Consider the following 12,654-nt stretch of genomic DNA (forward strand, 5'->3'; position numbering starts at 1 on the left):
GTTAGCGCAAAAAACTTTACTTTTTTACAAAGTTCATTTTTACACAATGGGGGTAAACATTTTCCTTTTGTGGAAAAATACTAGGTTGTACTCTATTGGGAATCATGGGTGGGAGGGTTGGTTCGGGCTCAGTTATTGCAAATGCATAGGAAATTATACAGTATCGGAGTTGCAGGATTGGGGTTGTGATCTGCATGTATATCCTAAGTTAAATAACATGGAGGCGTCTGTGGCTGGTGGTCGGTAGTTATTGCGAAGAGTGGCACTCATTAGATACCGTTCTAAAAAACAACAAAATAACAAAATGCGTTGAAGTGCTGGTATTGTTAAGCGGCGCATATCTTATAAAAAAGAGACTTGGCATCAGATAAATGCTTTGGGGAAGCTAGTATCTAAAAACGCTTAGCGCCGAGTGAAGCAAAATACACAGTATAAATATCAAAAGGAGAGCGTCCTACCTGAATTTGTAGAACTCGTTGCTTCCTACGGGGGAGGTCGCTTTTTAAGCGCAGGGCTAGTGAGATTGTAGAAAGATGGTCGTAGGGTTAGACAGGATGGGGGACGCTGCGTCTTACCGTAAAGCTGAAGGTATCTCTATCAGCGCCATTACCCGCGTGTGGAGAGTTTCCTGACTAGTGCTGGCTCTGCCCCCGGATATCGATGGTGTTCCGGTTGCTCTGTTTTAAAGGGGCCGCAATCGAATAGTCGATTGAATTTAAAGGAGCCCGCTTGTTCTAATCTTGGTTAGAACACCGGGTGGTTTTTTAACGATCTAGTTATTATCAAACAGACAGTTAAGTATGGATAAAATTGTTAGCTTTTTCCATGTATATTCCAAAAGAAGCATTTGTTCCCATTAGTATGTTTTCAGGTTAATGAGGTCAATGGGCAAAGTGGTGCCACACAATGTTATCATTGAGCCCATGTTCATGAGTGCGCAATCGGTTCACCCACCTCTGCTCCTTTTCATACAGCACCTTTTCTGGATTCTGTGACTTATCGGTCAACATCTCGATCACTGTCCAATGTATATCATCGCACGAATGGTTCTTTTCGATGAAATGTGCACACAGTTTAGTAGTATTTTTCTTGAGTCTGATATTACTTTTATGTTCACCAATCCGTGTTTTGATTTTGGGACATGTCATCCCTATGTATTGTTTTTTGCAGGGGCAGCTCACCATGTAGATAACATGGGAGGAATTGCAGGTAGTATGTTGTTTTTGTGTCCATGTGAAACTTTCTGATAATTGGAGTGTTTTGAAAACGGATGTGGTCTTACATGCGGCACACATCCCACATGGGTAATGTCCTGTTATGGGTGTCATCGTTGCATCTCTCGTAAGGGTTGCTGGTTGTTGTTTACCACCAGTACATACCAACAAGAACAGCCTTTTTTATCCAGAGGCCACAACCAACCCCGAGGCAAAAGGAAGTCCCTCACATGGCGCGACCAACAGAGGAATGTGCAAACGCGGAGTATGGCAGCTGCCCAACCATCAACCAGCAAGACCAATCACTAATTGTCAACCTCTCGGATATAGAACTGACAGAGGAGCAAATTGCCGTCCTGAACAAAGGATTGGGGTTCGTACCGACCCCTACAACAGACACCTTTAAACTCAAGTGTGAATTATCAGAGTTAAGCAGAACATTGAAACTAAAAGCCTTCTTTTCTGGCAAAGAAACCCCTACCAATGAAGGAGACACCAGTTTGAGGAGAAAATCCACCTTCAACCCTCCCAGCTGTAGTGTCCCACCAGAACTACACACTTTTGAACAAGCCTTACTTAAAGGTGTAGATACAATAAACAAGACTATGAAAAGAACTTATCAGAACCTCACAAAAAAAAGAACGCTTGGCTTTAGAGGCCTTACAGAATAATGACGGAATTGTGGTCAAACCTGCCGGCAAGGGCGGAGGCATTGTAATCCTAAATAAAACAGGTTACAACCAACAATGCCTCGCCCTCCTGTCAGACACAAGATTCTATGAGAGAATTACTATTGACCCCACAGAGAGACTACAAAACATCATCTCCATTATGGTATACGAAGCAGAGACAAAGATGTGGATCTCGAAAAAGGAAGCAGAATTCCTCATAACAAAAGAACCAAAAACTCCTTACTTTTATTCCCTCCCAAAAACTCATAAAAATAGGTCACCACCACCCGGCCGACCTATACTTTCTGGGATAGGGTCGATCCTCGAGCCATTATCCAAGTTTGCTGACGAATACCTCAACCAATGGTTCAAAAAACAGAAACCTATATAAAGGATACCAGGGACCTTTTGTCACAACTCATCGATACTCCGTTTGACCCAAACACTACAACTTTGGTTGGGCTAGACGTCGAGTCACTGTTCACCAGCCTACCACAGGATGAAACACTCCAGATGCTAGACGATGCGCTCTATATGAACGAATGGCACTACAACACCCCAAGACATTTTATTCTTGAGTGTTGTAAACTGGCGCTAAAAGAATTTTTTTTTTAATATGATGGCAATCTGTATATTCAAGTCCATGGAACATCTATGGGCAGCGCTTTTGCGCCTTCTGTGGCCGGACTATACGTTAGCCAATTTGAAACCCAGCATGTCCTCAATGATACTAATCCATACTCTTCCAGTATATTATACTGGAAGAGATACATTGATGACATTTTTTTGATTTGGAACACACAAAAAGATTTACCCCAATTTATACTTTGGCTAAACAGTTTGGATCCCTGGCTCAAGTTTACATATACCAGCAGCAATCAAAAATTGGATTTTTTGGACCTCACTGTTTTCAATAAAGACAACATCCTGCAAACAAAGACCTACACGAAACCAACGGCCAAGAACAGCCTTTTATCGTATAAAAGTCACCACCCGAAACCCCTTAGGGACAACTTACCCTACAGCCAATTTCTAAGGCTTAAAAGAAATTGCAGATTGAATGAAGACTATAAAATCCAAGCAGAAGAACTTAGCACAAAATTGAGAAAGAGGGATTACACCGAAAAAACTATCAGAAATTGCAAAAAAAGAGCCAGTAATCAACAAATAGAGTGCCTTCTACAAACTTACCAAAGAGAACCGATACCAGATCTCACCACTTGTGTGACCACCTTCAACCCAGCTACATATGCTGTACAAAAACTAATAAATAAAAACTGGCACATCCTGAATACAGGAAAATTTGATTGGCCAAAACCTAGATTCGCCAATCGCAGATCAAAAAACCTAAAAGATGCACTGGTGCACACTCGCCCTCGTAAACAACAACCAGCAACCCTTACGAGAGTTGCAACAATGACACCCATAACAGGACATTACCCATGTGGGATGCGTGCCGCATGTAAGACCACATCAGTTTCCAAAACACTCCAATTATCAGAAAGTTTCACATGGACACAAAAACAACATACTACCTGCAATTCCTCCCATGTTATCTACATGGTGAGCTGCCCCTGCAAAAAACAATACATAGGGATGGCATGTCGCAAAATCAAAACACGGATTGGTGAACATAAAAGTAATATCAGACTCAAGAAAAATACTACTAAACTGTGTGCACATTTCATCGAAAAGAACCATTCGTGCGATGATATACATTGGACAGTGATCGAGATGTTGACCGATAAGTCACAGAATCCAGAAAAGGTGCTGTATGAAAAGGAGCAGAGGTGGGTGAACCGATTGCGCACTCATGAACATGGGCTCAATGATAACATTGTGTGGTACCACTTTGCCCATTAACCTCATTAACCTGAAAACATACTAATGGGAACAAATGTTTCTTTTGGAATATACATGGAAAAAGCTAACAATTTTATCCATACTTAACTGTCTGTTTGATAATAACTACATCGTTAAAAAACCACCCGGTGTTCTAACCAAGATTAGAACAAGCGGGCTCCTTTAAATTCAATCGACTATTCGATTGCGGCCCCTTTAAAACAGAGCAACCGGAACACCATCGATATCCGGGGGCAGAGCCAGCACTAGTCAGGAAACTCTCCACACGCGGGTAATGGCGCTGATAGAGATACCTTCAGCTTTACGGTAAGACGCAGCGTCCCCCATCCTGTCTAACCCTACGACCATCTTTCTTCAATCTCACTAGCCCTGCGCTTAAAAATCGACCTCCCCCGTAGGAAGCAACGAGTTCTACAAATTCAGGTAGGACGCTCACCTTTTGATATTTATACTGTGTATTTTGCTTCACTCGGCGCTAAGCGTTTTTAGATACTAGCTTCCCCAACGCATTTATCTGACGCCAAGTCTCTTTTTTATAAGATATGCGCCGCTTAACAATACCAGCACTTCCAACGCATTTTGTTATTTTGTTGTTTTTTAGAACAGAAGGATCAATCCCACAGTGAGAGTGGTACCGGGATCCTTGTCATGTCGGACCTTTACCTGGGTGGTCGGATACGTCTTGGTATCCCCGTGAACACACTGAATGGCTACCGTGTTAGAAGTAGGTTTAATAGGGTGTGATAAAGCCTGGGGCCTGAGGACGCTCTGTCGACACCCGGTGTCTGTTAGGGCCATTAGGGTTTGTCCATCAAAACTCACTGGACATCGGAACGGAGGGGGGGTGGTCCCTGGTACGGAACACACATAGTTACGTGCCAGACCAACTTCCATCGGCTCTTCTTTGTGCGGACAAACTCTGGCGATGTGACCAAATCCGCCACAGCTGTAGCATTGTGGTCCAGGATTGACAGGACGTGGTACCATTGGAGCGGGGAACACAAGTGGTGGGTCAGGCCTTCTGGGAACAGAGGGACGAGGAGGTCGAGGACCGGTAGGAGGGTGTGATCGGTGGGAGTGATCTTCTCTTCCCCTCTGAACTTCCTGGGCCCGGCTGTAGGCGCTTGCAATTTCGATTGCCGTGTCCAAGGTCAGATGGGCATGCTGGCGCACCCATCTTTGGGTGTTTGGGAGCAGGGATGATAGAAATTGTTCCAGGTATATCTTTTCTAGAATGTTCTCTTTAGTGGAGGTATCTGGTTTTAGCCAGCGATTGGCTAAGTCTTTTATACGGAAGGAGAGGGCTCGAGGGGTCTCTTGGGGACCTTCCTTTACCTGTCGTAGTCGTACTCGGTACGTTTCCTCGTCAATACCCAGCCGTTCAAGGATGCACTTCTTAACATCTGCATATGGTGTGTTGCCCTGAATGTTCGCTTGTTGGTAGGCGGCCTGTAGATCCCCTGTTAGCAGAGGTCCGAGATAATGAGCCCATCGATCGGCAGGCCAGGTGGCCGCCTGTGCTAACCTTTCAAAGTTAGTAAAAAAGAAGTCAGGGTCCTCCCCCGGCACATACTTCTGAAGAACTACCGACGGGAGGGAGGACATCGGTCTCGGTTGACCTAAGACGTTGGTCAATTTCCCCATGGCTTCTACATGGGTGGTACCCTGTCCCTTTAAGACATCATGGAGTTGTCCACGGTCATCCTCCGCTGTTTTTAGGAACTGCTCCATGAGTTTGCCCAGCTGTTCCTGGGACTCCGCCATCCTCTTCATCACGGCCTCCATACCTCCAGTTAATCCCACTTCTGACACCAGATGTGGTCGTGGGTGGACAGCGGACTGGAAAATCAGGCGAGGAGGCCGGATATAGTGAGCGATAGTGTTTTATTAAGTCTATACACAGTGGGCTGCGGTGACCAAGGAAGGGGTCGGGTCCAATGCCGGGGCCGGCGGCGTGTCTTCTTCTCTCTTCTTCCAAGGCTTCCGAGGGGTAGATGGGCGTCCTGGTCTTGCGTGTAGCCGTCTCTGGGTGGTCGGAGAACACCTCGGAGGGCAATAAGAGAAGAAATGGGAGCCGTTAGTAAATTGGACTCGTGGTCCGATCCCGTCACCGATACCCGGGTCGTGTGAGGAAACGAAAGGGGAGTGAGGGAGGTACGGATGGAGGGAGGAACGGGCAAGAGTCGAGGATGGGAAAGTAAAAGAAGTGCACAGGGTGGTGGGGAGAGGGGTGCTCTTTATACAGTGCTAGGTGGATATCCATATACAAACTGCCTAGTGCCTAATGGTGACGTGCCTAGGATAGTGGGGAACAATTTACAGCGAGAGGGGATTCCTACTATATACACAGTGCACCTAATGTGCTCTTAAGTGGAGCTGGTACTCACGCGCTCCGCCGTAACTCTCGTCCGAGTTACGGCCACTCTTCAGCCACCTCCGTGGGACTCCACCACTCTTCGGTCCACTCCTCGCTGTCGCCGTTCCCGTCTTCTCCGTCCGTCACCGCTCTAGCCGAAAGCTCCTGCCACGATCCTTCGACGCCGTCTGTCTCTTTCCTTCCGTCTTTTCTGTCTCCGGCTGGCTGTAGGGAGGCGGGACTTCCGGGGTCGTAGGATAGTCCTTCCGGTTCCTCGTTCCACTGGATTGGATCCTGCATGGGAGAGAGGGGCGGGATTTCGGTCGTCATGGACGCTGTTGTTGGGGACCCTTTGCGTCTACGCAGGCATGATGCGGGGCGAGGTGGCAACAGAGGTGAGGGGTCGGCTCGGGGTCGGGTGTCCCGAGGAGCGGGATCACATTCCCTTCCCCTAGCTGTCTTTCTTGTACCCGGTGAGGAAACAGGGTATCGAGACAGATAATCAGCGTTACCTTGTTCTAAGCCCTTCCGATGTACTGTTGTGAAGTGGTAGGGTTGGAGGGACAAGAACCAGCGAAGGACACGATCATTGTGCCCTTTATTCTGAGCCATCCACTCGAGGGGAGCATGATCGGTGTAGATGGTGAACTGTCTCGCTTCTAAGTTTATACCAAAGGCTTTCCACGGCCCACTTGATGGCGAGTGCTTCCTTCTCTACCACGGCATAGTTTTTTTCACGTGGGAACAGTTTCCTACTCAGGAAGAGAATAGGTTTCTCGTCTCCCTGAGGGGTTTTTTGTGATAGGACCGCCCCGAGTCCTTGTTCGGAGGCGTCCGTCTGTAGTATAAAGGGCAGGGTGTAGTCAGGGCTTACTAACACAGGGTGGGAGGTCAGAGCGTTTTTCAGATCGGAAAACGCCTGTAGCAAGACGGTTGTGGGCGTATTGAGAAGGGCATCTGTTTTCACTGATTTTTTTAAAAGGTCCGTGAGGGGCGCTGCTCTTTGGGAAAAGTTGGGTACGAAGCGTCTGTAGTACCCCAATAGCCCCAGGAAAGCACGGAGGTCTCTTTTGGTCTGAGGAAAAGGGAGGGATTGAATGGCTTCAATTTTACTCTCCTGTGGTCTTATTAACCCTTCACCCAGGAGATAGCCTAGATATTTAACGGTCTGTGCGGCTAGAGTGGTTTTCGCAGGGTTTATGGTGAAACCGTAATTCCCCAGGGAGGTGATGACCTGTTGAAGGTGCTCTAGATGTTGGGTCCAGTGGTCACTGTAAATGACAATATCATCAAGATACGCGCCTGCGTATAGTGAATGAGGCCTTAAGATGGTGTTCATGGCCCGTTGGAACGTGGCTGGGGCGCCATGAAGACCGAAAGGGAGGACTAGAAATTGATACAAGCCATCAGGGGTGGAGAAGGCCGTCTTTTTTCTGTCCTCTTCTCTGAGGGGGATTTGCCAATACCCCTTACAGAGGTCTAGCGTGGAGATATATTGTGCCTTCCCTATACGTTCGACCATTTCGTCAACGCGGGGCAATGGATAGGTATCGAAAGTGGATATTTTGTTGACCTCCCTGAAGTATATACAGAAACGGACAGATCCGTCCGGTTTGGGTACCAGAACTATCGGGGAGTTCCACTCGCTGGTGGATGGTTCGATGATTCCCATCTTTAACATCTGTTCGGTCTCGTTTCGTATCACCTCTCTGCGAGCCTCAGGGATTCTATATGGCCTTTGTCTGATTACCTTCCCGGGTACTGTTTGTATACTGTGTTCGGTGATGGTCGTGTGTCCCGGGGAAGAGGAAAACACATGTCGCAACGGAAAAAGGACTGTCTCTAGTTCCTGTCTCTGTTGTGACGTGATATCGCGGTCAATACAGGGGTTGAAGGAAAGGGGGTCTGGGTAGTGTGCTCCTGATAAAACCGGACGAGGGCCTTCCCATTTTTTTAGAAGATTGACATGATATATTTGTGTCACCCCACGGATATGATCAATGTCTATCTCATAGGTGACCGGGGTCACCTGACGCAGGATGGGGTAAGGGCCCTGCCACTGTCCCAGGAGTTTTTGATCAGAGGAGGGTAGCATCAATAACACTAGATCGCCTGCTACGAAGGTTCTGGGTTTGGTGCCTTTATCATATTGTCCCTTTTGCTTGTTCTGGGCATTCTCGAGGTTCTGGCGTACTATGTCTCTGATGACTGCTAGGTGGGTTTTTAGATTCTCCATGTACTCTGGAAGAGGCCGAGTACGGTCTGGTTCGGCTTCCCATGCTTCTTGGGCCATATCCAGCAGGGTACGAGGGGGTCGCCCATATAACAACTCGTAGGGCGAGTATCCGGTGCTACTCTGGGTAGCGCAACGGATGGCAAACAGGGCCAGGGGTAGCATATCCTCCCACCGTTTGGCTTCCAACCCCAGCAGTTTCTTAAGGGTCTGTTTCAGGGTGGCATTGTACCTCTCGACGAGTCCGTCGGTCTGGGGGTGGTATGCAGAAGTACGGATTTGTTTGATTCCTAGGTGGGAGCAGACCTGTTTCATCAAGGCAGAGACAAAAGGGGTACCCTGATCGGTTAAGATTTCTCTGGGAAACCCTACCTGAGTAAAGACTGAAATGAGGGCCTTTGCAATGTTCTGTGTGGTGGGCTGTCGCAAGGGGAGAGCTTCAGGGAATCGGGTTGCATAGTCCACAATGACCAGGGCGTAGCGACATCCGCTGCGGGAGGGTAACAGGGGTCCAATTATGTCCATCCCTACTCTACTGAAGGGGACATCAATCACGGGAAGGGGTTGTGGCGGTGCCCTAGGGGGTCTGTATCTACTATGTCTCTGGCATACTGGACATTCTTTACAAAAACCTTTTGATGTGTTGGAAAATCCCAGGCCAGTAGAATTTATCCAAGATTGTTTGACTAGTCTTTTCCTCTCCGAAGTGGCCTCCCAGAAGGTGACTATGGGCCAGGAAGAGTACCTTCTCCTGAAAGGGGCCGGGGACCAGGAGTTGGGGATTCTGTTGGTTCCCACCCTTGCGATATAACAGCCCGTTTTTCTTGAAAAAGTAGGGACCTACGATAAGGGGATCCTCTTGTTCCACAGCCCTTCCCCAGGCTTCCTGTAATAGAGGGTCTTCCTGTTGGGCTGCCCTAAATTCTCGGTCCGTGTGCCAAGGATGGTCATCCGGGATCACTGGATAGGCGCCTGTATATTCTCTTCTTTCCTTTCTTTTCTGTGCTTTCGATTTGATTGGTTTGCGTGCCTGTACAGGGGAGGACAGTCCATTCGGAAAGGGTGCTTCTTCCCACCAGTGGGTCAATGATTCGGTGGTGTCTCGTAACAGTTCAGGTAATCCTGGATAATCGCTCCCCAGAATCGCCTGTTCCGGTAGGGTGGGGATCAATCCCACAGTGAGAGTGGTACCGGGATCCTTGTCATGTCGGACCTTTACCTGGGTGGTCGGATACGTCTTGGTATCCCCGTGAACACACTGAATGGCTACCGTGTTAGAAGTAGGTTTAATAGGGTGTGATAAAGCCTGGGGCCTGAGGACGCTCTGTCGACACCCGGTGTCTGTTAGGGCCATTAGGGTTTGTCCATCAAAACTCACTGGACATCGGAACGGAGGGGGGGTGGTCCCTGGTACGGAACACACATAGTTACGTGCCAGACCAACTTCCATCGGCTCTTCTTTGTGCGGACAAACTCTGGCGATGTGACCAAATCCGCCACAGCTGTAGCATTGTGGTCCAGGATTGACAGGACGTGGTACCATTGGAGCGGGGAACACAAGTGGTGGGTCAGGCCTTCTGGGAACAGAGGGACGAGGAGGTCGAGGACCGGTAGGAGGGTGTGATCGGTGGGAGTGATCTTCTCTTCCCCTCTGAACTTCCTGGGCCCGGCTGTAGGCGCTTGCAATTTCGATTGCCGTGTCCAAGGTCAGATGGGCATGCTGGCGCACCCATCTTTGGGTGTTTGGGAGCAGGGATGATAGAAATTGTTCCAGGTATAGAATGTTCTCTTTAGTGGAGGTATCTGGTTTTAGCCAGCGATTGGCTAAGTCTTTTATACGGAAGGAGAGGGCTCGAGGGGTCTCTTGGGGACCTTCCTTTACCTGTCGTAGTCGTACTCGGTACGTTTCCTCGTCAATACCCAGCCGTTCAAGGATGCACTTCTTAACATCTGCATATGGTGTGTTGCCCTGAATGTTCGCTTGTTGGTAGGCGGCCTGTAGATCCCCTGTTAGCAGAGGTCCGAGATAATGAGCCCATCGATCGGCAGGCCAGGTGGCCGCCTGTGCTAACCTTTCAAAGTTAGTAAAAAAGAAGTCAGGGTCCTCCCCCGGCACATACTTCTGAAGAACTACCGACGGGAGGGAGGACATCGGTCTCGGTTGACCTAAGACGTTGGTCAATTTCCCCATGGCTTCTACATGGGTGGTACCCTGTCCCTTTAAGACATCATGGAGTTGTCCACGGTCATCCTCCGCTGTTTTTAGGAACTGCTCCATGAGTTTGCCCAGCTGTTCCTGGGACTCCGCCATCCTCTTCATCACGGCCTCCATACCTCCAGTTAATCCCACTTCTGACACCAGATGTGGTCGTGGGTGGACAGCGGACTGGAAAATCAGGCGAGGAGGCCGGATATAGTGAGCGATAGTGTTTTATTAAGTCTATACTCAGTGGGCTGCGGTGACCAAGGAAGGGGTCGGGTCCAATGCCGGGGCCGGCGGCGTGTCTTCTTCTCTCTTCTTCCAAGGCTTCCTAGGGGTAGATGGGCGTCCTGGTCTTGCGTGTAGCCGTCTCTGGGTGGTCGGAGAACACCTCGGAGGGCAATAAGAGAAGAAATGGGAGCCGTTAGTAAATTGGACTCGTGGTCCGATCCCGTCACCGATACCCGGGTCGTGTGAGGAAACGAAAGGGGAGTGAGGGAGGTACGGATGGAGGGAGGAACGGGCAAGAGTCGAGGATGGGAAAGTAAAAGAAGTGCACAGGGTGGTGGGGAGAGGGGTGCTCTTTATACAGTGCTAGGTGGATATCTATATACAAACTGCCTAGTGCCTAATGGTGACGTGCCTAGGATAGTGGGGAACAATTTACAGCGAGAGGGGATTCCTACTATATACACAGTGCACCTAATGTGCTCTTAAGTGGAGCTGGTACTCACGCGCTCCGCCGTAACTCTCGTCCGAGTTACGGCCGCTCTTCAGCCACCTCCGTGGGACTCCACCACTCTTCGGTCCACTCCTCGCTGTCGCCGTTCCCGTCTTCTCCGTCCGTCACCGCTCTAGCCGAAAGCTCCTGCCACGATCCTTCGACGCCGTCTGTCTCTTTCCTTCCGTCTTTTCTGTCTCCGGCTGGCTGTAGGGAGGCGGGACTTCCGGGGTCGTAGGATAGTCCTTCCGGTTCCTCGTTCCACTGGATTGGATCCTGCATGGGAGAGAGGGGCGGGATTTCGGTCGTCATGGACGCTGTTGTTGGGGACCCTTTGCGTCTACGCAGGCATGATGCGGGGCGAGGTGGCAACAGAAGTGAGGGGTCGGCTCGGGGTCGGGTGTCCCGAGGAGCGGGATCACAGTGCCACTCTTCGCAATAACTACCGACCACCAGCCACAGACGCCTCCATGTTATTTAACTTAGGATATACATGCAGATCACAACCCCAATCCTGCAACTCCGATACTGTATAATTTCCTATGCATTTGCAATAACTGAGCCCGAACCAACCCTCCCACCCATGATTCCCAATAGAGTACAACCTAGTATTTTTCCACAAAAGGAAAATGTTTACCCCATTGTGTAAAAATGAACTTTGTAAAAAAGTAAAGTTTTTCGCGCTAACATGCAATTTTCTTTCAGAAACTGTATAATTGTTCCTATCTTGAAAAGACAAAACCAATACTGCACAAATAGTGTGAGTATACTTTCTTTGTTTTGTAAGTCCTGACGAAAGCTTCACAGACCCCTCGGGCCTAAGGAGCTGAAACATGTCGACGAATCCTCAATAACCCATATACTCACAGACCTAGTAACTCGGTCTGAATTAAGTATCACACTATTTTAAACTTACTGAGAACCGACCCCTTAATAAAACCCCTGGGGTTGTTTTCTCATTTTAAATTACCATTTATTGCACATCACGTTTCTTTTCTTTTTTCACATTGTAAGTGGGGAAACCCTCAATCTCTGGACACTGCACCAAACAACCCAGAGGTGCCTCTGGATGAGGCTGGCAGCCAACGCACTGAAGAAATCCCAATGATAACTGCCAAAACTTCAATGCGGGGCGGATGAAACACATATACCGCACTCCGAATAGCATTGAGTTTTTTGAGGGTACTCTTCTTCCTTGAATCTGAGGTTGTAAAGTGTAACAAGTGTCCAGCTTTCTAGGGTTGGCCTGCAGTGGTTTCTTTATTGCCAAGGAAAGGAGAAAGACTTTTATTTACAACTTTCATCATCTTGAAGAAGAATCTCCAAGGGCTTGAACTGTACTAGCATTCTCCTGAAGTCTCAGGGATACAAGACCTCACCACGAGCTCCCCCCTGA

The sequence above is a fragment of the Lissotriton vulgaris genome, chromosome 7 (genome assembly GCF_964263255.1).
Source record: "Lissotriton vulgaris chromosome 7, aLisVul1.2, whole genome shotgun sequence".
Taxonomy (NCBI): Eukaryota; Metazoa; Chordata; class Amphibia; order Caudata; family Salamandridae; genus Lissotriton; species Lissotriton vulgaris.